This window comes from Piliocolobus tephrosceles, chromosome 6, assembly GCF_002776525.5.
Source record: "Piliocolobus tephrosceles isolate RC106 chromosome 6, ASM277652v3, whole genome shotgun sequence".
In the NCBI taxonomy this organism is placed as follows: Eukaryota; Metazoa; Chordata; class Mammalia; order Primates; family Cercopithecidae; genus Piliocolobus; species Piliocolobus tephrosceles.
The window spans coordinates 106,918,706-106,942,707 of NC_045439.1; the positions used below are offsets into that span (position 1 = coordinate 106,918,706).

At 45.1% G+C, this 24,002-nt stretch overlaps 1 protein-coding gene and 1 pseudogene across 2 annotated transcripts in view; both read right to left on the minus strand.

Moving 5' to 3' along the window:
• The window catches only part of FAM81A (family with sequence similarity 81 member A), a 159,087-nt gene that overhangs the window by 129,790 nt on the left and 5,295 nt on the right, over positions 1 to 24,002 (minus strand). The window lies entirely within an intron of this gene.
• On the minus strand, positions 12,837 to 12,946 carry LOC111553720 (annotated as a pseudogene).

Sequence of the window (24,002 nt, forward strand, 5' to 3'; positions counted from 1 at the left end):
ACACACACACACACACACACACACACACACACACACACACACACACAAAACTAGCCAGGCTTGTTGGCACATGCTTGTAATTCCAGCTACTTGGGAGGCTGAGGCAGGAGAAACGTTTGAACCCGGGAGGCAGAGGTTGCAGTGAGCTAACGTCGTCCCACTGTATACAACTTCAGGTGTTATTACCACAGGTACTGTCATTGAGGTAAATGTGAGCAAATTGGGCCTTGTGATGCAAGGAGGCAAAGTTATTTGGGGAAAATATGCCCAGGTTACCCAACAATCCTGAAAATGATGGATGCATAAATGCAGTCATACTGGTTTGACAGCAATTCCATATATAATTATTGAGGACTACACACCAATTGAAAAAACTGCCGTTACTGTGATGTTTCTGAATAATACCAAACAGCCATACACGTCTGCAGTCATCAAGAGATTTATTAAATTGTAAACATTAAAATGGAAAAAAATACAAAATCATTATAAAAATAATAATCCTTTAGGACTCTAACTTCAAACATTCCTCTTATCTGCAAATACTAGAAAAGATCACTTTTCCTTTAAATGTGCAAAGAGAAAATGTTTCCAGAATAAATCTGAAACCTTTGTAGTCCTTTAGCTGGAAGGATCACCCTACTAAAAATGCTTCAAAGAAACACTCATCAAATAACCAGTGAATGTAAAATTATAAACCAACATGTGTATTAAAGGAAGGAAACATAGGGAATGTGCAAGGACTTTTAGCTGACTGGGAGTTTAGATTTCCCCCCTGAAAGCAACTGGTACTGACAACAGAAAGAGACTGGGATTCACTGGAAGAAGGAAAGAACATTGCAGCTTGGAACAGACCTGAGGCCAAAAGGAGGGTAGAGCATTGGCAAAAGTCAGCCAAGGAGGCTGGAGTGAAGGGAGCAGGGGAAGGAATGACGCCTGATGAAGCAGGAGGGATGTGGACCTGAGTGATTAGAGCTGTGTAGACTGCAGTTAGCCATCCTAGGGTTTTAAGAGGTGGAGAAGGAGGATCATCATCAGCCTTATGTTGAAGATGATGACACTGGCTATAGCGTGATTCATGGGGTAGGGGGTTCTGAGCCGATGCAGTGCAACCAGACTTGCAACCACTGCTGTGATCGGGAGAGGATGATAATAGCCTGGACTAGCATGCTGGGTGCAGTGGACGTGGAGAGGAGTACGCAGAAGTGCAAGCTATTGAGGAGATAAATTTATTAGACATGTGAGTGGTTGCATGTGGGCAGGGAGGGAGAGTCCATGCTTGGGCTGACTCCTGGCTTTCTCGCTCTGGCATTGGGATGTGTGCAGACACATTCCCCTAGACAGGAACACTGGAAGAGGAATGAATTGCGGGGCAAGAGCACGAGTCAGTCTTGGACAAGCCAACTTGGAGGTGCCTTTGCAATCTCCAAGTGAACCTCTGGCCTGTTGCCCAGTTCACGAATCCCTCACCTGTAACAGTTATGATAAAAATGGCAGGAAGTTAGCTTCTAGGTGTGGAGGAGCAGAAGAGAGACTCGGACGGGGGCTTTTCACTCCCCCCACCCCCAACCCTCCTGGAGCCTCTCTGAAAGAAACTCACTGAAGATACTTTGTTTTTTGGTCTGGTTGAAGGAGAAACTCAAATGTGTTCTGAAAAATAAGGATGGGGCCTTCTTAACAAGGCTATGGCATACTATCCACTTCTTTCCCCTCCTGCCCTGGAGGGAGTGGCCGGCCACTCACGCTCAACTTAGAGAATGAGCTGCAGCAGGAGGAAAGGAGGAGAACCAGATCTCTGGGAACACTACTGGAGAATGAGGACCGGCCAGAGCCTTGCATAGGGAGCGAATTCTCCTGCCTCCTGTCTTCAATCAGCCAGAGGAGCAACTTTCAGTTCCCCCATCACGGCACACTTCTTCTCTCTTGTGGCCTCACATGTGCTGCCCCCTCACCAGAAACACCCTGCCCTTCCTCCTCTCCTACATCCCTTTCATCTGCCTGGGTTCTTGAGCATATTTTATTCAGTGCTTAGATACTATATCTTTCTGGAGGCCTTTTCTCATGTCTCATAGCTGGGTTCAATGTTTGTGGCAGAGACTGCTAATCATCTACCCCACATCCATTTCTCGTCTTTTTTTCTTGGTACAAGAACCCCTAATATTGGGTTGAGCATAAAGTGCTTGGTATAAAGTCTCCATTTTCCAGTATCTTTTGCAGCTGGATGAGACCATTTGACTAAACTCTGGCTAGTAACCTGAAAGTGGAAATGTTTCCACCTTCTGGGATATGATTTTATAGGGAGAAGACATGCCTTTCTTCCCCTTCCTCTATATGAATATGATGACTGATTCTTTTCCTTCTTCTTTTTCGTTTTTGTTTTGAGACAGAGTATTGCTCTGTCGCCCAAGCTGGAGTGCAGTGGTGCGATCTCGGCTTACCATAACCTCCGCCTCCCAGGTTCAAGTGATTCTTCTGCCTCCGCCTCCTGAGTAGCTGGGATTACAGGCACATGCCACCACGCCTGGCTAACTTTTTGTATTAGTAAAGACGGGGTTTCACCATGTTAGCCAGAAGGGTCTTGATCTCCTGACCTCATGATCCACCTGTCTTGGCCTCCCAAAGTGCTGGGATTACTGGCATGAGCCACCATGCCTGGCTGATGGCTGATTTTTAGTCACCAGCTTGGACTAGGAAGACCTAGACCACACCCTAGGGATGGTGAAGCTTTGCACTAGAAAGAGATTGGATTCATTTCCTTTTTTTTTTTTTTTGACAGTCTCGCTCTGTTGCCCAGGCTGGAGTGCAGTGGCATGATCTTGGCTCACTGCAACCTCCGCCTCCCAGGTTCAAGCAATTCTCTTGCCTCAGCCTCCTGAGTAGCTGGGAATACAGACATGTGCCACCTCTCCCTGACAATTTTTTTTTTTTGGTAGAGACGGGGTTTCACCATGTTAGCCAGGCTAGTCTCGAACTCCTGACCTCAAGTGATCCACCTGCCTGAGCCTCCCAAAGTGCTGAGATTACAGGCATGAGCCACCGCGCCTGGCCTGAATTCATGTTCTAATGACTTTATGGAGCTACTCGGTATTTTGCACTGTTTACTTCTTGCTTTCATTTGTGCAAAAGGGAAATCAACTCTAATCCTATGTAAGGCACTATTATTTTGGTTACATGCAGAAAAACCTAATCCAAATTTACACAGTGTTCCTCCCATGTGTTTATTCCTATGAAAACGCTTAGACCCTGCATTACCAATTACTTACCTGAGTGAAAAAAGTCTGTCCTGCCAGAGTTTACACTCTTGTTCTTATGCAGATAGCTTCAAAGATGTCCTCACCTAACATAACTCATATCTGCAAGTGTTCAGTAAGGAACCAGAAAGCCAGTTATCCAAAGGCAATGCTGCCGAACCTCTTCAAAGGTTGCTTTCTGGTCTCAGGCTTGATAGTAACCAGGTGATGCTATGGTTAGGATTGTGCCCATTTCTCCTCCAGTGCAAGTTCTATCTCTTGGATGGAATAGTCAGTTCATACCACCAATAAACCCACAGAAAACAGGAAGGCAAAAAAAAGCACGTACAACAAATGTCTTTTTTTTTTTTTTTTTTTTTTTTGAGACGGAGTCTCGCTCTCTCGCCCAGGCTGGAGTGCAGTGGCCGGACCTCAGCTCACTGCAAGCTCTGCCTCCCGGGTTTACGCCATTCTCCTGCCTCAGCCTCCTGAGTAGCTGGGACTACAGGTGCCCGCCACCTCGCCCGGCTAGTTTTTTTTGTATTTTTTAGTAGAAACGGGGTTTCACTGTGTTAGCCAGGATGGTCTCGATCTCCTGACCTCGTGATCCACCCGTCTCGGCCTCCCAAAGTGCTGGGATTACAGGCTTGAGCCACCGCGCCCGGCCTAACAAATGTCTTAAAAGTGGTGTCTCCTAGTCGACACATCCTGTGTTGTAGGATTTGGAAAATCAAAAGTAATTTTTAAAATTCTGATGGTTTGGCATTTGGAATATTGAAAGCAATCTGGAAAATCCCGATAGTCCATTTGTGTCTCCATCATTAGCTGAAGAAGCAAATGGTCAGGATAAATTTCAGTAGGATCAGAGGAGTGAGTGTATCCAGTGGATTGCCTAACTCCTAGCACCATTGTCAGGTTGGTGATACACCCTTTAACAGACTCTGCCAACGAATCTGTGTTGATTAATTCACTGTTTTTCCCCAGAATCTTTCCGAGGTCAAATACTGTGTATGACAGTGTTTTATACTTTTATACCAAGTGTTTCTGCCTTAACTGACTCATCTGTAATTGATAGCCTTAAGTATGAGCCAAAATAATAATGGCTAAGAGATAGAAGTACATAACCTGGACAATATCCTAAAAGTCAGAAATTTTAAAAAATTCAAACATTATCAATACAATACTGTCGAAATATCTGGACAAATCTGATAATCTTATAGGGTTGAGGTTCCAATTATGTTGGATTTTTGAAGTTTCACGGCCTGTTGGCCAGGCTGGTTTCAAACTCCTGACCTCAAGTGATCCACCCGCCTCAGCCTCTCAAAGTGCTGGGATTACAGGTGAAAGTCACTGGACCCTGCCAGAGCTGAAGATTAAATGAGGTAGTGTATATAAAGCACACAGCTGCTATCAATAGGTTTTAGCTATTATGCAGTGGACTTTAACTCCCTAAAGAGGGACTCCTTTTTTTTTTTTTTTTTTTTTTTTTTTTTTTTTTTCTTTGAGACAGAGTCTCGCTCTGTCGCCCAGGCTGGAGTGCAGTGGCCAGATCTCAGCTCACTGCAAGCTCCGCCTCCCGGGTTTACGCCATTCTCCTGCCTCAGCCTCCCGAGTAGCTGGGACTACAAGCGCCCGCCACCTCGCCTGGCTAGTTTTTTGTATTTTTTAGTAGAGACGGGGTTTCACCGGGTTAGCCAGGATGGTCTCGATCTCCTGACCCTGTGATCCGCCCGTCTCGGCCTCCCAAAGTGCTGGGATTACAGGCTTGAGCCACCGCGCCCGGCCGGGACTCCATTTTTTAAAACTCACACTGTATTCCTAGTATCTACCATAGCGCCTGGCATGTAATAAGCACCCCTCAAATGTCTGATCAATGCTAACTGAAAATATGAGAAGGACCTTGAATGCAAAGAGTTCTTGCTGGGATCCTCCTTTAAGTACAATGCTTCTCTCCTATAAACATAACCCTTCCCTTAGAAGGCTACACACAGCTGGGCACAATGACTCATGCCTGTAATCCCAGCACTTTAGGAGGCTGACGTGGGAGGATCGCTTAAGCCCAGGAATTGGAGACCAGCCTGGGAAACATGGGGAAACCCTGCTCCTACAAAAAAATACAAAAATTAGCCTGGCACGGTGGCTTGTAACTATAGTCCCAGCTACTCAAGAGGCTGAGGTGGGAGTATAGCCTAAGCCTGGGGAGGTTGGGGCTGCAATGAGCCGTGATTGCACTATTACACTCCAGCCTGGGCAACACAGGGAGACCTGCCTCAAAAAGAAAAAGGAAAATTTTAAAAAGAAAGGAGAAGGAGAAGAAGAAGCCTACACTGGAAAGAATACCAGCCCAGAGTTTATGTGAAAAGGAGATCCCTGACACATTGGTCCTGTGATTCCTGGAGGCTTCTGGGTAGAAGGTTGTTAACCAGAGTAATTTATGCATAATCAGTGGCAGGCAAGAAAGAGGTTTCATACAGCTTGAAGGAGAGAAGTCATTTTATTCTGGCTCCTGCAGTATTATTATTTAGACTCTCATTTATTTTACATCACTTCTCTGATGACTGTAATGAATAAATATTGACAAGTTGAATGATCTGTTCCCTGCACTTGAGGGTAAACTTGCATAATCCCTTGTAGACACACTCCGGGCGGTGAGGCTACTTTGCGGAGTTCCTTGCCAGTGTACCTAAGCAAAGGATTCTTTCTTGTTCTAAACTGTGGCATATGATTGCGGTTTTGGAGCTGGAAAAGGAGAATAAGATGGAATATTACATGGCAAATTAGCTGGTCATTTCGATTGTTGAACATTTTTCTTTCAAGAAGAGTTATTATTACACCCTCTGCTGGCTTAAGGCAGTCAAAGTCCAGGCTGGGCACAGTGGCTCATGCCTGTAACCCCAGCACTTTGGAAGCCTGAGGTGGACAGATTGCTCAGGATCCTCCCTACTGCCCTCTGATGCGTTCACTCCAGAAGCAGAAGGAGAGAGGCCCTGGGTAGTGAGTCCACCAGACACTCCCCGGCCAGCAGAATCACCTCATCACGTCTTACAGACAGAGACAAGAATGAGTCAAAGAAATGTAGCTAGGAAAAGTCAAAAGGAGATGATAGGCTTTTGAGATGTTTGGAGCGAGGTGGTTTTTTTTTGGAGACGGAGTCTCGCTCTGTCGCCCAGGCTGGAGTGCAGGGGTGCGATCCCGGCTCACTGCAAGCTCCGCCTCAGGGGTGCGAGCTCGGCTCACTGCAAGCTCCGCCTCCCGGGTTCACGCCATTCTCCTGCCTCAGCCTCCCGAGTAGCTGGGACTACAGGAGCCCGCCACCACGCCCGGCTAATTTTTTTGTGTTTTTTAGTAGAGAGGGGGTTTCACCGTGTTAGCCAGGATGGTCTCGATCTCCTGACCTCGTGATCCGCCTGCCTCGGCCTCCCAAAGTGCTGGGATTACAGGCGTGAGCCACCGCGCCCGGCCGGAGTGAGTTTTATTCCCTTTCTTTGGATCTGGGGGAAATTATATCGCACAGGCTGACAAGGAGAAAGAGGGAGGGTGGAAGTTTTGTCTTTATTCCCCCATTTGTCTCTCCAACCTTGAATTTGCATGGGAGCTATGCGGGGGCAGGTGACAAGGGTGTCAATCAAAAAGCATCTGTGCCGTCAACACCATTAGTAATAAACCAGGCTGGGCACAGTGGTTCACACCTGCAATCCTAGAACTTTAGGAGGCTAAAGGGGGATGGATCACTTGAGCCAAGGAGTTCGAGTAGCCTGGGTAACATAGGAAGACCCTGTTGCTAAAAAAATATTAAAAATTAGCTAGTCACGATGCCGCACAACTGTAGTCCCAGCTACTTGGAAGGCTGAGGTGATAGCTTGAGCCAGGAGGCTGCTGTGAACTACCATTGTGCCACTGCCTGGGCAACAGAGTGAGACCTCATCTCTAAATATAAAAATAAAAAATAAGATAAATAGGCCAAGTGCAGTGGCTCACACCTGTAATCCCAGCACTTTGGGAGGCCGAGAAGAGTAGATTCCCTGAGGTTAGGAGTTCGAGACCAGCCTGGCCAACAAGGTGAAACCCCATCTCTACTAAAAATACAAAAATTATCTGGGCGTGGTGGTGCACGCCTGTAACCCCAGCTACACTGGAGGCTGAGGCACGAGTATTGCTTGAAATCAGGAGGCGGAGGCTGCAGTGAGCCACGACTGCACCAGTGCACTCCAGTCTGGGCAAGAGAATGAAACCTCATTTCTAAAAATAAAAAACAACCATCCAGTCATTTGTGCATTTTTGGGTGAGTCCGCAGAAAGAAAAACAGAGAGAGAGAGAAAGAGCGAGAGGAGAGAGAGAGAGAGAGAGCGAGGGAAGGAAGGAAGGAAGGAAGGAAGGAAGGAAGGAAGGAAGGAAGGAAGGAAGGGAAGGAAGGAAGGAAGGAAGGAAGGAAGGAAGGAAGGAAGGAAGGAAGGAAGGAAGGAAGGAAGGAAGGAGAGAGACAGAGAAAGAAAGAAACCAGATTTGCTGTATTAGTATGAAGCTACACTCACCTTTGACTAGCTGGAAGCTTCTCTAAGATTGTGGTTAGCAAAAGCCAAAAGCTTCCTAGAGGTAAGATTGAGGTTTTTGTTGAGGCTGTTTTATTGGCTATGTGTCAGCTCTTGGGAGTAATTTGCATAAAACTTATCAGAGTGTATTTTCAAGGTGTGAAACACTAAATTTTCAACATTTAAGATAGGAACCTTGGTCAACCTGACATCTGCCTGCCAAGGTTTTACCATGCACTAACTCCCAAAAGCAATCAGCCAGTTGTGAGGTTAAGGTTTTAGGAGGCAGTTGAGTGTACAAACAGCTTCAGCAACCTGCAATGAGAGGGGTAGGAGTGGGATGTCAGGACCCAGTGGGTGGAGAGGTATGATCTGAGGAGTATGGCTAACAGTAGAGTCAGTGGTTTGGAGTGAACAGGTCAAGAGTGAATGTGTTTCCTCAGCTTTAAAATGGAGTTAATGAGAGTACCAGCCCCAAAAGGCAGTTGTGGTAATTGAATTAGTTAAAGCATGTAGCACGCTCAACACACTGGTTGACTCATAACGTATTCTCAAGCAATGTGAGCTATGTTCATCATCACCACCATTATTATCACCACCTTCATCACCGTCATCCTGGCTCTTCCACTTACCAGGTTTGTGACCTGGGGCAAGTTGTGTAACATTTCTAAACCTTGGATTCCTCATCCTTACATTAAAGAAAAAAAATTATCTTCAAGAATATAATGAGGATGAAATGAAATAAGGCACATAAAGCATCTAACATGATGCTTGGCAAATAGTAGGTGCATGTTGAGTGAGTGTTATTTCCTATTGGTTTCAATGGCTTTGCTTTATTGATTGATAGTCAAAACAGGTATTTTGGAAGAAAGAATACCAAAGGAAGGAAGACAACAAAGTCTCTGTGATGGGAAAAGTTTACTCGATGGAAGAGACTCTCACGTTTTTGATGAGAGTTTTTATTTTCATTTTTTTGTGTGGTCCCATCGGACATCCCCCTAAGACCTCAGATGTCCTTCAGTTTACAGTCCCACACATTAAGTAGCTTTCATTACTGAAGAAATCAGAGAGGATTGAAGATTTGGGAACATGAATGCGGGGTTGCCAAACTTAGCAATAAAAATAAAGGTGTGCAATATTTTATCTGGCCATTATACATGGATGCCAATTTATCTTCTTGTAAACTCAAGCTAGGATTGACTCTTGTTTTGTGACTTTGTGTGATTTACGATATCCACATTCAAGGGCTTCTCAGCGAAAGAGAGAGATGCTGTAGAATGTAGACTCGGCCAGGCACGGTGGCTCACGCCTGTAATCCCAGGACTTTGAGAGGCCGAGGTGGGTGGATCATGAGGTCAGGGGTTCGAGACCAGCCTGGCAAAGATGGAGAAACACCGTCTCTACTAAAAATACAAAAATCAGGCCAGGCGTGGTGGTTCACGCCTGTAATCCCAGCACTTTGGGAGGCCGAGGCGGGCGGATTGCGAGGTCAGGAGATCGAGACCATCCTGGCTAATAAGGTGAAACCCCATCTCTTCTAAAAATACAAAAATGAGCCGGGCGTGGTGGCAGGCGCCTGTAGTCCCAGCTACTCGGAAGGCTGAGGCAGGAGAATGGCGTGAACCCGGGAGGCGGAGCTTGCAGTGAGCCAAGATTGCGCCACTGCACTCCAGCCTGGGTGACAGAGCGAGACTCCGTCTCAAAAAAAAAAAAAAGAACGTAGGCTCAACTTCTCAGGAAGACAGTTATCAAGGGCATCTTCTCCCATGAGTCATGTTGGGCCTAAGTATTATAAAGCAAAATGGATCCTGGTGGTTAGGTTCCAGTAAGAAGGCCCTGGGTTAACTTCCTCAAGGCTTCTCTTATTATTATTTCTTGTTACTATCAGTAGAGCACTGCTCACTGTCCTTCAACCCCTACGGTCCCCTTACACCTTCCTTAGCCCTACAATGCCCCTTCTCAAACTAGTGGAAACACTGCACAGTCTCCACAGCCTAAGGGATAGGGGGAGCTATGGCTTCCTAAGGATGATATTATGAGAACCCAACACAAACCAGGCCTCCTGGGCTCCATTTTGTTCAACTCATAATATTCAGATGTTACATCGTTTCTCTTTCCAAACTCCAACGGCATTTCCTAGTGACTCTGCTTTTGAAATGAAAATGCAGGTAGCAGAGCAAAGTATCAGATTAATGACCTTTATCTCAAAACCTAGTTTTTTGGTAACAAGAGGAGCAGACTTCAGAGAAAGATCAGGTTATGAACTCTCTGTGACATCTCATTCACTGTCCTTCCCTGAAACCATTTTTTTTTTTTTCTGCAGAGTAGGTCCTAAGATAAGGTGGGGTGTGTGCATGTATGTGCGCCCCTCTCTCGAATTTTCATGTACAATCTTCATGCCATTACTAGCTGAGATCATATGGAGTCAGCCCTCATTGCAGAGTTTTAGATCCTGGTCGCTAAGGTGGGGTAGGTGAAGCTTCATATCTTCCCTGTTTTCAGAGCACACCTGTCTCCCTCCCAGCCTGGGTCAGGGGATAGAAGAGACTGCGGCAGCACATCTCACCCCAAGACATCATGCCCAGCTCCTAAGCCCTTCCCACATCCCTTCCCACTCTGAACTCATGGCCTGCGGAGCTCCTGGATGGGCCCACACTATCTAAGAGGGGCCAGAAGACTTTAGGGTGACACACTTTGTCTGCCTGCCTCTCAGCACGACTGACAGCACCTGAATCATGAATGCAGAGATAGAATGAACGGTGGCCCTTCTCCAAGCCCTTGGTCCTCCTTTTACTCATACTCTTTGCCTTCCAGCCTGGGGATCAGGAAAGATTTTGGTTTTTTTTGAGACACAGTCTCGCTCTGTCACCCAGGCTGAAGTGCAGTGGCGTGATCTTGGCTCAATGCAAGCTCTGCCTCCCGGGTTCATGCCATTCTCCTGCCTCAGCCTCCCAAGTAGCTGGGACTACAGGCGCCCGCCACCACGCCTGGCTAATTTTTTGTATTTTTAGTAGAGATGGGGTTTCACCGTGTTAGCCAGGATGGTCTCAGCCTCCCAAAGTGCTGGGATTACAGGCGTGAGCCACCGCGCCCGGCTGATTTTTTATTTATTCATTTATTTATATATTTTTTTCCAGACAGAGTCTCACTGTATCTCCCAGGCTGGAGTGCGGTGGCATGATCTCGGCTCACTGCAACTTCTGCCTCCCAGGTTCAAGCAATTCTCCCTGCCTCAGCCTCATGAGTAGCTGGGATTATAGGCAACTGCCACCATGCCCAGCTAATTTTTGTATTTTTTAGTAGAGACGGGGTTTCACCATGTTTGTCAGGCTAGTCTCGAACTCCTGACCTCAGGTGATGTGCCTACCTCAGCCTCCCAAAGTGCTGGGATTGCAGGTGTGAGCCACGGCGCCCAGCCAAAAGGTTATTTTTGACCTAATTAGAGAAACCAAAGATTCGTGCACACATGCTCTGCCTTTAAAGATCCTCCTGCTTAGTCCTCATCCCTGGGCAGAAATCTTAGAGAAACACAGGGGCCTTTGCTTCATGTCAGGAGCTGGCCGAAGGGCACTAAGAGTGAAGGGACCACGGTCTACTGAGCTTCTCCCAAAAACCCTGTTTAGCGGAGGAGGAAGTGGGATAAGTGATCTCTAGAAGTGGCTTATGCCTAGAACTTATGAAATCCATCCCCCTACCTTCTGGCAGCCCTGACAATCAATAAACAGTTCCCTCTCCAAGATGATTTCCATTGGAATTAGAACCTGGAATTTCCTCAAACTGTAGTAGACAATTTGAATTCCTGAACCTGGAATTTCCTCACATCATCTTGGAGAGGGCCTTTAAAGATTACAAATTAGAAATGAACTGTTTGACGTTCTCCTTACTTTTTTTTGGATAATGCATGGGACTCCAGAATTCTCTGCCCAAGTATCCCCAAGCTTGTCTCCAGACCCAGTGCTGACCTTTTCAAGGTCAGTTCTCCTAAGGGTGACCCAGATGCTGGTGTGTACAACCCAACCTTAAGGAATCAACAAAGAGTGAGTGTTATGAGGAAGTTGGAAATACGGGCTGAGAAGTCCATATGGGAATGCAAGAGATCTATGCTGATGTGAGAAGGGCTGGAGTCAGGAGTGGGAAGAAAAAAGGATGAAGGATGAGGGCCAAAGCTGGGGGCTGGCTCTTCCCATGCCACCATGTTCCAGCAAGAGATTCTGACATCCAAGAATTTAAAATTCCAACCTGGACTTCCAGGTTGTTCTGAAGGTATTTTTGTCAAGGTAGGAGGACAGAACATATTGTATTGAATGATTTGTGAGCTTTATTTGTAACTTAAAAATATTTAGACACCTGCTTTTTAGGCCTCCATTTGTGCTCTTGTCAAGACCTACAATACCCCATGACCTACCCCACTACCTTCTGGGAGAGAAACCTTCACAGTCCAAATGGCTCAGAGCACAGTTCAGCTGAAACCACATGCTGTACCACCTCACATCTGTCCCACTCTGCCCTATTTTGGCCCCTAAGAGTGGTTAGATCTTACAGGGCACATCCTATGGCCATGTGTTTTCCACAAGCGCTATACTAGTTTTCTGGTCTGTACTGAGGGCATTAAATCAAATGTAAGAGTTTTGCCCAGCTTTCAAGGACCATTACACTTAATGCAATTGAATTATGGGCCTTGAAGCCTTGCCTGAAAAAGATGAGGTGGTTGGGCCGGGCGCGGTGGTTCACGCCTGCAATCCCAGCACTTTGGGAAGCCGAGGTGGGTGGATCACTTGAGGTCAGGAGTTTGAGACCAGCCTGGCCAACATGGCAAAACCCTGTCTCTACTAAAAGTACAAAAAAAATTAGCCAAGCATTGTGGCACATGCCTGTAGTCCCAGCTACTTGGGAGGCTGACGTAGGAGAATCGCTTGAACCCAAGAGGCAGAGGTTGCAGTGAGCCGAGCTGGTGCCACTGCACTCCAGCCTGGGTGACAGAGCGAGACCCCATCTCCAAAAAAAAAAAAAAAAAAAAAAAAAAAAAGAGGTGGTTGAAATTTGGCTGACAATCCAATCCAACTTTCTTTCATTTTTTCCATGTTAGATGGGTAATGGGCCGACATCATAACAAGGTTTGAGGGAGGCCCACCCATCTCTCACACACAAGCATGAAACCACAGTCATCACACTTAAGAACTACAAAAGGATTGCCGACTCTCTTTTTGAGGAGTGGCACACGCCAGTGAAGGGAAGAAGGGAGTAATGTCAGGCTCAAGGGGCCACTTGAGGCAGTTTGGGGAAGAAGAAAGGCAGGCAGCAGCTGCTGAGAGGGACTTGGAGGGACAAACAGAAGTGTTTGTAGGTATCCTTAGGGAAATTTTACCATACGTTATAAGTAGCTTGCCTCACTTTCCCAAAGAAAAGCCAGTAAATGCTACCTTACTCATGATGGCTGATGGAGCTGGATTTGTTCATTTGTTTTGGAAGAGGGTGACCAGGGTATGGAAGCAAGTGTGGAGTCTGGCCCAAAGCTGATCTTGAGGTGACAACAGGAGCTACAGAAGGGCCCATGTGCATTCAGGCTAACTAATTAAATGGAATGTTGGGCACCCATTTCTCTTTCTCCAGAGTTGACCACGTAAAGGCTTCAAAGTAGATGCCAAAGTATCTGAAAATGAAACAGAGGCAGCAGCAGCAGGATCACTCAGGCCTTCTTGGAAGATGAACTAAAAGACAGGTGAGCTGCATGCCTGGCCTTGCTCTACCGAAGCCTGTTTTTAGATATCTGCTTTGGTTTTTTTTGTTCTCTGTTTTTACGATAAAAGGAATTTGTGTTTATTCAACAAAATTTGAAGTAGGCCAGGCAAAGTGGCTTATGCCTGTAATCCCAGCACTTTGGGAGGCCAAGGTGGGAGGATAACTTGAGCCTAGGAGTTCGGGACTAGCCTGGGCAATATAGCAAGACACTGCTTCAAGACCCTGCCTTTTTTTTTTTTTTGATACAGAGTCTTGCTCTATCACCCAGGCTGGAGTGCAGTGGTGTGCTCTGGGCTCACTGCAACCTCTGCCTGCCGGGTTCAAACGATTCTTCTGCCTCAGTTTCCTTAGTAGCTGGGATTATAGATGTGCACCACCATGCTCCGCTAATTTTTTTGTATTTTAGTAGAGATGAGGTTTCACCATGTTGGCCAGGCTGGTCTCGAACTCCTGACCTCAGGTAATCTGCTCGCCTCGGCCTTCCAAAGTGCTGGGATTACAGAGGTGAGTCAATGTGTCCAGCTTATTATTTTTTAAAAAATGAGAAATGTAGAAAAAGTTAAAAGCAAAATAAAACATCTACATAGATAGGGTGTGTGTGTGTGTGTGTGTGTGTCAGGGAGAGTAAAAGATAGAGATTTTTAACATAATTGGATCGTCTTCCCTTAAGCAGTGTTTTCAAGGCAGCAGGGTTAATGTGATCTTAAAGTACTAAGATGAGTCATCTCAGAATTACTGAGTAACTTCATGAGATTTGGTAAAAACAAGGTTGACTTTCCTTCATCTTGTCATTAACAATTACCTACTCTAACATCCAGCTGCTTTTCTCATGGTCCATGCTCAGCAAAAGGATAGCAAGATTCAAATCTGAGATGTTAAAGTAAGAAATTTAACTAAGGCAGTTGCTATTGACTGGAAGACTTAAACAGATTTTTACACCTGAGTCTTTCAGTCACAATAGTCCCACTTCGCACTAAGGTTAAAGAGGTAAAAAATCAAGTTAAAGTTAAAGAGTTCAAGAATCAAGCTGAAAGGCTGGGCACAGTGGCTCATGCCTGCAATCCCAGCACTTTGGGAGGCCAAAGTGGGCAGACCGCTTGAGCCCAGGAGTTCAAGACCAGCCTGGGCAACATAGCAAGACACTGTCTCTACAAAAAAAAAAAAATTAGCAGGGCATGGTGGCACACACCTGCAGTCCCAGCTACTTGGGGGGCTGGGGCAGGAGGATCACTTGAGCCTGGGCCTTTGAGGCTGCAGTGAGCTGTGTTCGTGCCACTGCATTCCAGCCTGGGTGACAAAGTGAGACCCTGTCTCAAAAAAAAAAAAAAAAAGTTGAGGCCAGGTGCAGTGGCACATGCCTGTGGTCCCAGCTATTCAAGAGACTGAGGTGGAGGATCACCTGAGCCCAGGATTCAAGGCCAGCCTGGGAAACATAGCAAGACCCAGTCTCTAATTAAAAAAAAAATCAAGTTGAATCATTTGAATCTTCTGGTAAGTCCTGTTCTAAAATATATTAGGACTTGATTTTTGTGGTATAAGTAACTTTGCATTTACTTAGGAATTATTCTCAAGGATGAATAAGAGATGAGACAGCTCTCCCATATTTGAGGACGGCATATCAGCAGTATATAAGGAGCAACATAAATTACCTTTTATAATTGAGCAGAGACTGGGAAACCAGACTCATTTAGTCACAGTCCCAAAGAGACAAAAGTGAAATCTCAGCTCTTTTTTTCTTAGTGAGTTTGAGAAACTGTCCTGGGAGGAAACATTTCAGTAAATTTAATAATAAGCCTTCATACCCCTGGGTTTTTGCTTATGCTAATCCTTCGTTTTGTTTTGTTCGGTCACCCAGGCTGGAGTGCGGTGGTGTGATCTTGGCTCACTGCAACCTCCGCCTCCCAGGCTCAAGTGATTACAGGCATGCGCCACCACGCCCGGCTAATTTTGTGTATTTTTAGTAGAGATGGGGTTTCTCCATGTTGGCCATGCTGGTCTCCAACTCCTGACCTCAGGTGATCTGCCCGCCTCAGCCTTCCAAAGTGCTGGGATTATAGGCGTCAGCCACCGCGTCCTGCCACTGCTTATGTGAATCCTAAAACCTAGAAAGTCCCACCCTGCCAGAGGTATTCGCACCAGAGTAACTCCATCGTGAGTGAGGGCTAGGAAAATGAGGCTGGGACTTACTGGGCTGCATTCCCATAAAGTTAGGTATTTCTTTTTTTTTTTTCTTTGAGACGGAGTCTCGCTCTGTAGCCCGGGCTGGAGTGCTGTGGCCAGATCTCAGCTCACTGCAAGCTCCGCCTCCCGGGTTCACGCCATTCTCCTGCCTCAGCCTCCCGAGTAGCTGGGACTACAGGCGCCCGCCACCTCGCCCGGCTAGTTTTTTGTATTTTTTAGTAGAGACGGGGTTTCACCGTGTTAGCCAGGATGCTCTCGTTCTCCTGACTTCGTGATCCGCCCGTCTCGGCCTCCCAAAGTGCTGGGATTACAGGCTTGAGCCACCGCGCCCAGCCAAAGTTACGTACTTCTAGCCTCTAGATGTTTACAGTTAAGGGCTCAGGTTGTAAATGTTTACTAAGCAGACCCAGACTTGGGAGTGTCCTAATAACCCAGTATCTTGAGAACAAAAGAATTTCTAATTTTGCTTTAAAGATAATAATATCGATTCTCGCAAAATACAGTAATTAAGAAAATTGGCCGGGGGCGGTGGCTCAAGCCTATAATCCCAGCACTTTGGGAGGCCGAGACGGGCGGATCACGAGGTCAGGAGATCAAGACCATCCTCGCTAACATGGTGAAACCCCCGTCTCTACTAAAAAAATACAAAAAACTAGCCGGGCGAGGTGGCGGGCGCCTGTAGTCCCAGCTACTCGGGAGGCTGAGGCAGGAGAATGGCGTAAACCTGGGCGGCAGAGCTTGCAGTGAGCTGAGATCCGGCCACTGCACTCCAGCCTGGGTGACAGAGGGAGACTCCGTCGGAAGGAAGGAAGGGAGGGAGGGAGGGAGGTAGGGAAGGAAAGAAAATTAATCCTTTATTACAAACCCTTGTAGTAGAGCACATCTCCCCATGATCTTTCCTATCCTGTATATAAACAAGCATTGTCCCTAGGGTGGACGTGTTCGTCCTCTTACTTTCAGGAATGCCCTACTGTGTCTATGGAGTAGCTGTTCTTTCACCACTTTACTTTCTTAACAAATTTGCTTTTGCCTTGCACTGTGGATTTGCCCTGAATTCTTTCTTGCAGGAGATCCAAGAACCCTCTCTTGGCATCTGGATAGGGACCCCTTTCCTATAGCAATCCTAATCCTCCACCATTCTATTTTTTGGAGACAGGATGTCACTCTGTCACTCAGGCTTCTGTGCAGTGGCACAATCATGGCTACTGCAGCCTCGACCTCCTAGGTTTAAGAGATCCTCCCACCTCAGCCTTCCAAGTAACTGGGACTACAGGCACGTGCCACTGCACTCTGCCATCCCCCTGCTTCAGCCTCCCCAAGTGCTGGGATTACAGGTGCGCACCACCACACCTGGCCTTGTCCACCTTTCTAAATCGATCTTTACAGCCAGACAGACCAGAGGCCATCACTCCAAGAAGCCCTCCACAATCTTTGCCAGCATAATCTTCATTTAGCATTCATATTGTTCTGCCATGTGTAGCAATGTGTTCTGCTTGATAACATGTTTTAAGTGATAAGCAAGATATTTACAATGGTTCAAAAATTGAGGAATATAGTAAAGCATTTCCAGTGTACTGTGTTGTTCCTTGTCCCCACATCCCACAAACACTTCTGTCAGCTTCTTGTGTCTTTTCCAAAGTTTCTTCTTGCAAGCATAAATACAAATCTACTATTTCACCATCTCTATTTTCTTACACAGAAGGTAGCCTGATATACATACAATTTTATACCTTGTTCTTTTTCCATCTCAGGAATTTTCTTTTTCTTTGTCCAGGCTAGAGTGCAATGGCACAATCTCAGCTCACTGCAACCTCTGCTTCCCGGGTTCAAGTGATTTTCCTGCCTCAGCCTCCCCAGTAGCTGGGATTACAGGCATGCACCACCACGCCCGGCTAATTTTTGTATTTGTAGTAGAGACGGTGTCTCACCATGTTGGCCGGGCTGATCTCGAACTCTTGACCTCAGGTGATCTACCTGCCTTGGCTTCCCAAAGTGCTGGGATTACAGGCGTGAGCCAGCATACCCAGCCACCTTGCTCTTTTCATTTTAACTTATGAATACATCTTGGGAATCTTTCCATATAGGTTTAGAAATAAATTCCTTATTCTGTTTTTAAAGGGTTTTGTTTGCTTGTTCTTGTTTTTTGAGATGGAGTCTCACTCTGTTGCCCAGGCTGGAGCACAGTGGTACGATCTTGGCTCACTGCAACTTCACCTCTTAGGTTCAAGGGATTCTCCCACCTCAGCTTCCCAAGTAGATGGGACTACAGGTCCATGCCACTGTGACTGGCTAATTTTTGTATTTTTAGTAGAGACAGTTTCACTATGTTGGCCAGACTGGTCTTCAGCTCCTGACCTCAAGCGATCCACCTGCCTCAGCCTCCCAAAGTGCTGGGATTATAGGTGTGAGCCTCCACGCCTGGCCTCTCCAGGCTGGTCTTGAACTCCTTGCTTCAAGCAATTCTCCCACCTCTGCCTCCCAAAATGCGAGATTCCAGGCTAATTTTGCTTCTTTATAAATTACTTCTAGGCATCACCCCCTGCCACCACTCTCACACCCACTCGCAGTTTTTAAACTGAAAAGAAACTGGAATGTTTACATTATCATTATTGGAGCTGGGACGCTATTTGAAGGGAATATATATAGCTAGGATTTTTGATGGTTGTGTGATATTTTTATGTGGTGTCATGCACTTTTCAACTCACTGAGGTCTCTTTTGTAATAAAAATGCACATTTATATTTATTTTGTATAATTTGGAGCAAAACTGTATTACTTTACATTATGGAAGTTTATAATTGTCATAGCTGTTTTTAGAATCACATTCTGGGTCCAACACGTAATCCATTTGTTACCAAGTCCTTATTGAATCATTCCTCCTATGGGAAACTGTCATCAACTTTATCATGTTTGGCTCTACTTTGGGATTTCCAGGAATTCAATACAATAAAAGAGAAAGGCCATCTCCTTGTGCCCTTGACCTTTGTACATTCACCTTTCCACAGATACAGACATTGTATAGAGATGCACCTGAGCCATCTTTCCTACATGGCATCAGGACAACGGGCCAGGCAACAAAGGAACCTTTTGAGCTATCTCGTGGTGGTGCTGCCTGCCAGTCCACAGCTCATGTCCATCTGTGCCACCAGCTCTGTGAAGCTACAGCATTTACTCAATTACATTCATACTGGTTTCTGTTTAGCCTTGTCGCTTTTTCAAAATTAGTGAAATACAGAGAAAATATAAGTGCAAACACTAGTAAAAAGGAGTGTTGTTCTCATAAACACAAAACAATTGAGACAAAGAAGGGAATCATTAGGTGTGGAGAAGGTAGTGAACCTTCAGCCTCAATAATGACAACTCATACCGAGACGATGCTATGCATCACTCACCATTGCTATTACTTTTTATGATTTAATTCATATTCTGACAACACTATGCGAGAAATAAATGATGAAGGTACTATTATTATCTCTGTCTTTACAGGTTAAAAAAAAAAGTATGATTTACAGAGGTAAATAGCCTGACCCAAATCTTAAAGCTGCCTATTGGACTTTAGGTGGTCAACTTTGCTCGGCTAGGATGGAGACGCTCAGATTTTAAAAACATCTATGCATGCTGGAATTACAGCTTAAGACTATGTCTAAGGGACATATCTTAGACACACAATCAGGAATTTTATACTACACTTCGGATCTCTGAAAATAGAAACCTGTGCTTAAAGCACGTAGGTTTGTTTCTGAACTTTATATATCTGACATTGGTGCGTGTTTTGGGAACATGTTCTATGTGAAGGTAGAACTCTCTTGCATTTTTGTATGTTTTGGATGTACATGTAAAGATGTGAATCCTATGAGGACAGGGAACTTGTCTTCTACTTCTCCAGAAGCTACAGCGGTGCTCAGTAAAGGTTTATTGTGGTGCTGAGTGAAAACAGTCATCAGCTGGAAACCATGCTGCCATCATGCTGAACGCCAAGGTTCACTCTATTCAATCTCCCCAAGTGTTTGTAACAATACATTGAAAAACATGTTACCTGGCTGAGCGTGGTAGCTCATACTTGTAATTCCAGCTTTGGGAGGCCGAGGAGGGAGGATTGCTTGAGCCCAGGAGTTTGAGACCAGCCTGGGCAATATAGCAAGACCCAGTCCTACAAAAAAAGAAAAAAAAAGATTAGCCAGCCATGTTGGCACGGCCTGTAGTTCTGGCTACTTGGGAGGCAGAGGCAGGAGGATTGCTTGAGGTATGTGTTCACACCACTGGATTCCAGCCTGAGTGACAGAGTGAGACCCTATGTAAAAAAAAAAAAAAAAAAAAAAAAAAAAAAAAGAAAAAGAAAAGAAACAAAAAGTCATCTTAAATACACACACACAACACATGCATCTATGTGTTTACACAAATATTTAAAGGCATGTAATCAAAAACACATTTATAAGTACATGATAATAAAGGAAAAATGATGTCACATCTCCAGTATGTAAACACATTTACAGGCGTAATGACGATAAAGGGGAAATGATGATCGTTACAAAGGCCACACATTTTTTTCTGTTGAGGTGAATGGAATTACCCTCCTGGACTCATAAGTCTAGAAATCAAGGCAGCAGACAGGCGCAGTCAGCAAACTGCTCCATGCCCTAAATTTGGAGTGTCTACCCTGTCTTCCCTCCCCAGAGACTCTGTCCCCATTTGCCATCTCTTCTTAATGGGGCAGCAGGCTTTAGGACATCACTCCTCTCACAGTATTCACTTGGAATGCGACTGGACAGGCACCTGGTCCCAGTAGAGCCTTTCTTGTCAGTGACCTATGACCTGGGTGGTGTGGTTCAAAAGGTTGAGCTGGGTGAGTCAGATTCTCTCTCTGTTTTTCTCTCCCTCCCTTTCTCCCTATGGAACTTGAATCAAAAGGCCTAGAGGGCAGTTTCCAGTGAGCTGTGGGCAACGTTGCAAAAAGGTTGTTCTGGGGCCCACATCAGGATCATGACAGGCTACAGGCACTTTGCAAGCTGAAATTAGGGGAAGAGGAACAACTATGAGTTAAGCGGGAGAAGCTTCAAGAGACAGAAGAAAAGAACATCCAACCATGCAGAGATGCACAGCCCTGCCTTCTTTTGTCTTCTGTTTTTCCTGGGCTGCTGGGCATGGATACCTTAAAAAAATTTCTTTCTCGCCTGGCAAAGTGGCTCATGCTTGTAATCCCAGCACTTTGGGAGGCTGAGGCAGGTGGATCACTTGAGGCCAGGAGTCCGAGACCAGCCTGGCCAACATGGCAAAACCCTGTCTCTACCAAAAATTCCAAAATTAGCCAGGTGTGATGGTACACACCTATAGTCCCAACTACTTGGGAGGCTGAGGCATGAGAATCGCTTGAACCTGGGAGGCAGAGGTTGCAATAAGCCAAGGTCGTGCCAGTACACTCCAGTCTGGGTGACAGAGTGAGACTCTGTCTCAAACAAAAACAAAAACAAAAAAAGAAAGCAAAGGCCGGGCATGGTAGCTCATGCCTGTAATCCCAGCACTTTGGGAAGCCACAGCGGCTGGATCACTGGAAGTCAGGAGTTTGACACCAGCCTGGTCAACATGATGAAACCCTGTCTCTACCAAAAATACAAAAATTAGCCGGGCGTGGCCAGGTGTAGTGTCTCACACCTGTAATCCCAGCACTTTGGGAGGCCAAGGTGCACAGATCACAAGGTCAGGAGATGGAGACCATCCTGGCTAACATGGTGAAATCCCGTCTCTACTAAAAATACAAAAAATTAGCCAGGCGTGGTGGTGGGCACCTGTAGTCCCAGCTACTTGTGAGGCTGAGGCAGGAGGATGGCATGAACCCAGGAGGCGGAGCTTGCGGTGAGCTGAGATCGCGTCATTGCACTCCAGTCTGGGAGACAGAGCAACACTGTATCTCAAAAAAAAAAAAAAAAAAAAATTAGCCAGGCATGGTGGCTCACACCTGTAATCCCAGGTACTCAGGAGGCTGAGGCAAGAGAATCGCTGGAACCTGGGAGGCAGAGGTTGTAGTGAACTGACATCATGCCACTGCACTCCAGCTTGAGCAACTGAGTGACTCCATCTCAAAAAATATATATACACATATATTTATATAATATATAAATTTATTTATAAATGTATATTATATAAATATAGATCTATATATAAATATATGTTTATATAATATATAATATATATAAATTTCTACATAAATATATTTTTTTCCTTAAAGTAACCCATGTGCTCTTCTGATCCTTGTTACCAAAAGAAACTACATTGGAGCAACAGATAACGGGAGAAAAAAAGTCTCTCTTGGCCAGGTGTGGTCGCTCACCTGTAATTCCAGCAATTTGGGAGGCTGAGGCAGGAAGACAGCTTGAGGCCGGGAGTTTAAGGCAGCAGTGAGCTGTCATCACGCCATCATACTACAGCCTGGGCAACAGAGCAAGATGTCATCTCAAAATAAATAAATAAATAAATGAATAAATAAATAAGTCTCTGCCAGTGGAGGATATAAACTTAAAAAAAAAAAAAAAAAAAAAGACAGGAGAACCATATAAGTACAGCAGTCCAAGACCATGATAGTGGCAAACAGTCATTTCATTTGATAGTCCCCAAAGACCTTGGTTCATGCAATCCTGTGCAATAATCAATATTTATGGTAATAACCTTGAGTCTTAAAGCAAAAGCTACATTGACAGTGTATTTTCAGAAGTCAATGAAATGTGTGGTTTCATTCAGAAAAAACTTTTCTTAAAGTTAAAAAAAAAGTTTTCATGTCTAAAAACGACAAGATTTGGCTGGGTGTAGTGGTTTATGCCTGCAATCCCAGCACTTTGGGAGGCCGAGGCTGGAGGACTGCTTTAGCCCAGGAGTTCGAGACCAGCCTGGGTAACATGGTGAGACTCTGTCTCCACAAAAAATAAAAAAATTAGCTGAGCTATAGGTAGTGTGTGCCTATAGTCCCAGCTAATTGGGAAGCTGAGGCGGGAGGATCACTTGAGCCTGGCACAGTGATCCATGTTTGTGTCACTGCACTCCAGCCTGGGAGATAGAGTGTGATGCTGTCAAAAAAAAAAAAAAAAAAAACAAAAAAAAAGAAAGAAAGAAAGAAAGAAAAAGAAAAAAGGACAAAAGGCAAGGTTCATGCAGAGATTTGTTATTTTTTACTTTTTGAAATGCACATATTTATTGATCCATGCCTTGCCTTGTTGCAGCAAAGAGCTCAGATGACCTGTAAGAATACACAGAATCCAACAGGAAAGTAAACATCGACAGTGACTGGGGAAAAGAAAGAACATCAGGGTATAGACAGGAGATTTAGTTATCTGCAAAGCTCATTTCCATGGACTTCCTCATTCCTGGCTAGATCATGGCCCACCATAACTCATTATCTCAACTCCAAATTTTTTAGATTTGGAGGAAGATCAAGGTTTATCTTCTGAATGTAAAAATCAAATTGAAACTGGAAGAAAGAAAATAAAATATTGATTTAAATCAGAGAAAATATAATAATCTACATAAACATGCTTTTAATAAGCTGCTAATTTAAGCATATGTTTAAATCATTTCTATTCCTTTACTTCAGTAAAATAATTGTTACAGCAAAATAATTTTATCTTTTTACCTCTGTCATCCAGGCTGGAGTGCAATGGCACTATCTTGGTTCACCACAACCTCTGCCTCCTGGGTTCAAGTGAGTCTCCTGCCTCAGCCTCCTGAGTAGCTGGGATTACAGGTGCCTGCCACCATGACCAGTTACGTTTTTGTATTTTTAATAGAGATGGGGTTTCACCATGCTGGCCAGGCTGGTCTCGAATTCCTGATCTCAGGTGATCCACCTGCCTCGACCTCCCAAAGTGCTGGGATTACAGGTTTGAGCCACCGCGCCCGGCCTTGATTTTATCTTAATCAGAAGTAGCATCATATTACATTATACAACTGGTGAAATTCTCTTCCACATCCTTTTTATAAACCAATACCAACATACTAGAGGGAAAAAGTGTTTAGAGTTAAACTCACTATGCAAATGGAATTTTTATATTCCATTAAAAAGCAACACTTTTTCTGAGAGCTCTGGTTTGGAAAGGCTCACGAGGTTTTAATAAGTGTGCTCCTATTCATTTTGGGCCTGCATTAGGGACAATTTCTTCTGATGGACATTTCTATTACATAATCACTGCTTAAAGGGTAATAGTGTAGGCTTCAGAGCCAGGCAAATGTATGTATTTGATGCAGGATAGCTGAGTAATAGCTTGGGCAAATTACTTTAAGTCTTCTCAACTTAGTTTCTTAACTGCAAATGGACCTAACAGGGTCGTATGGAAGATTAAATA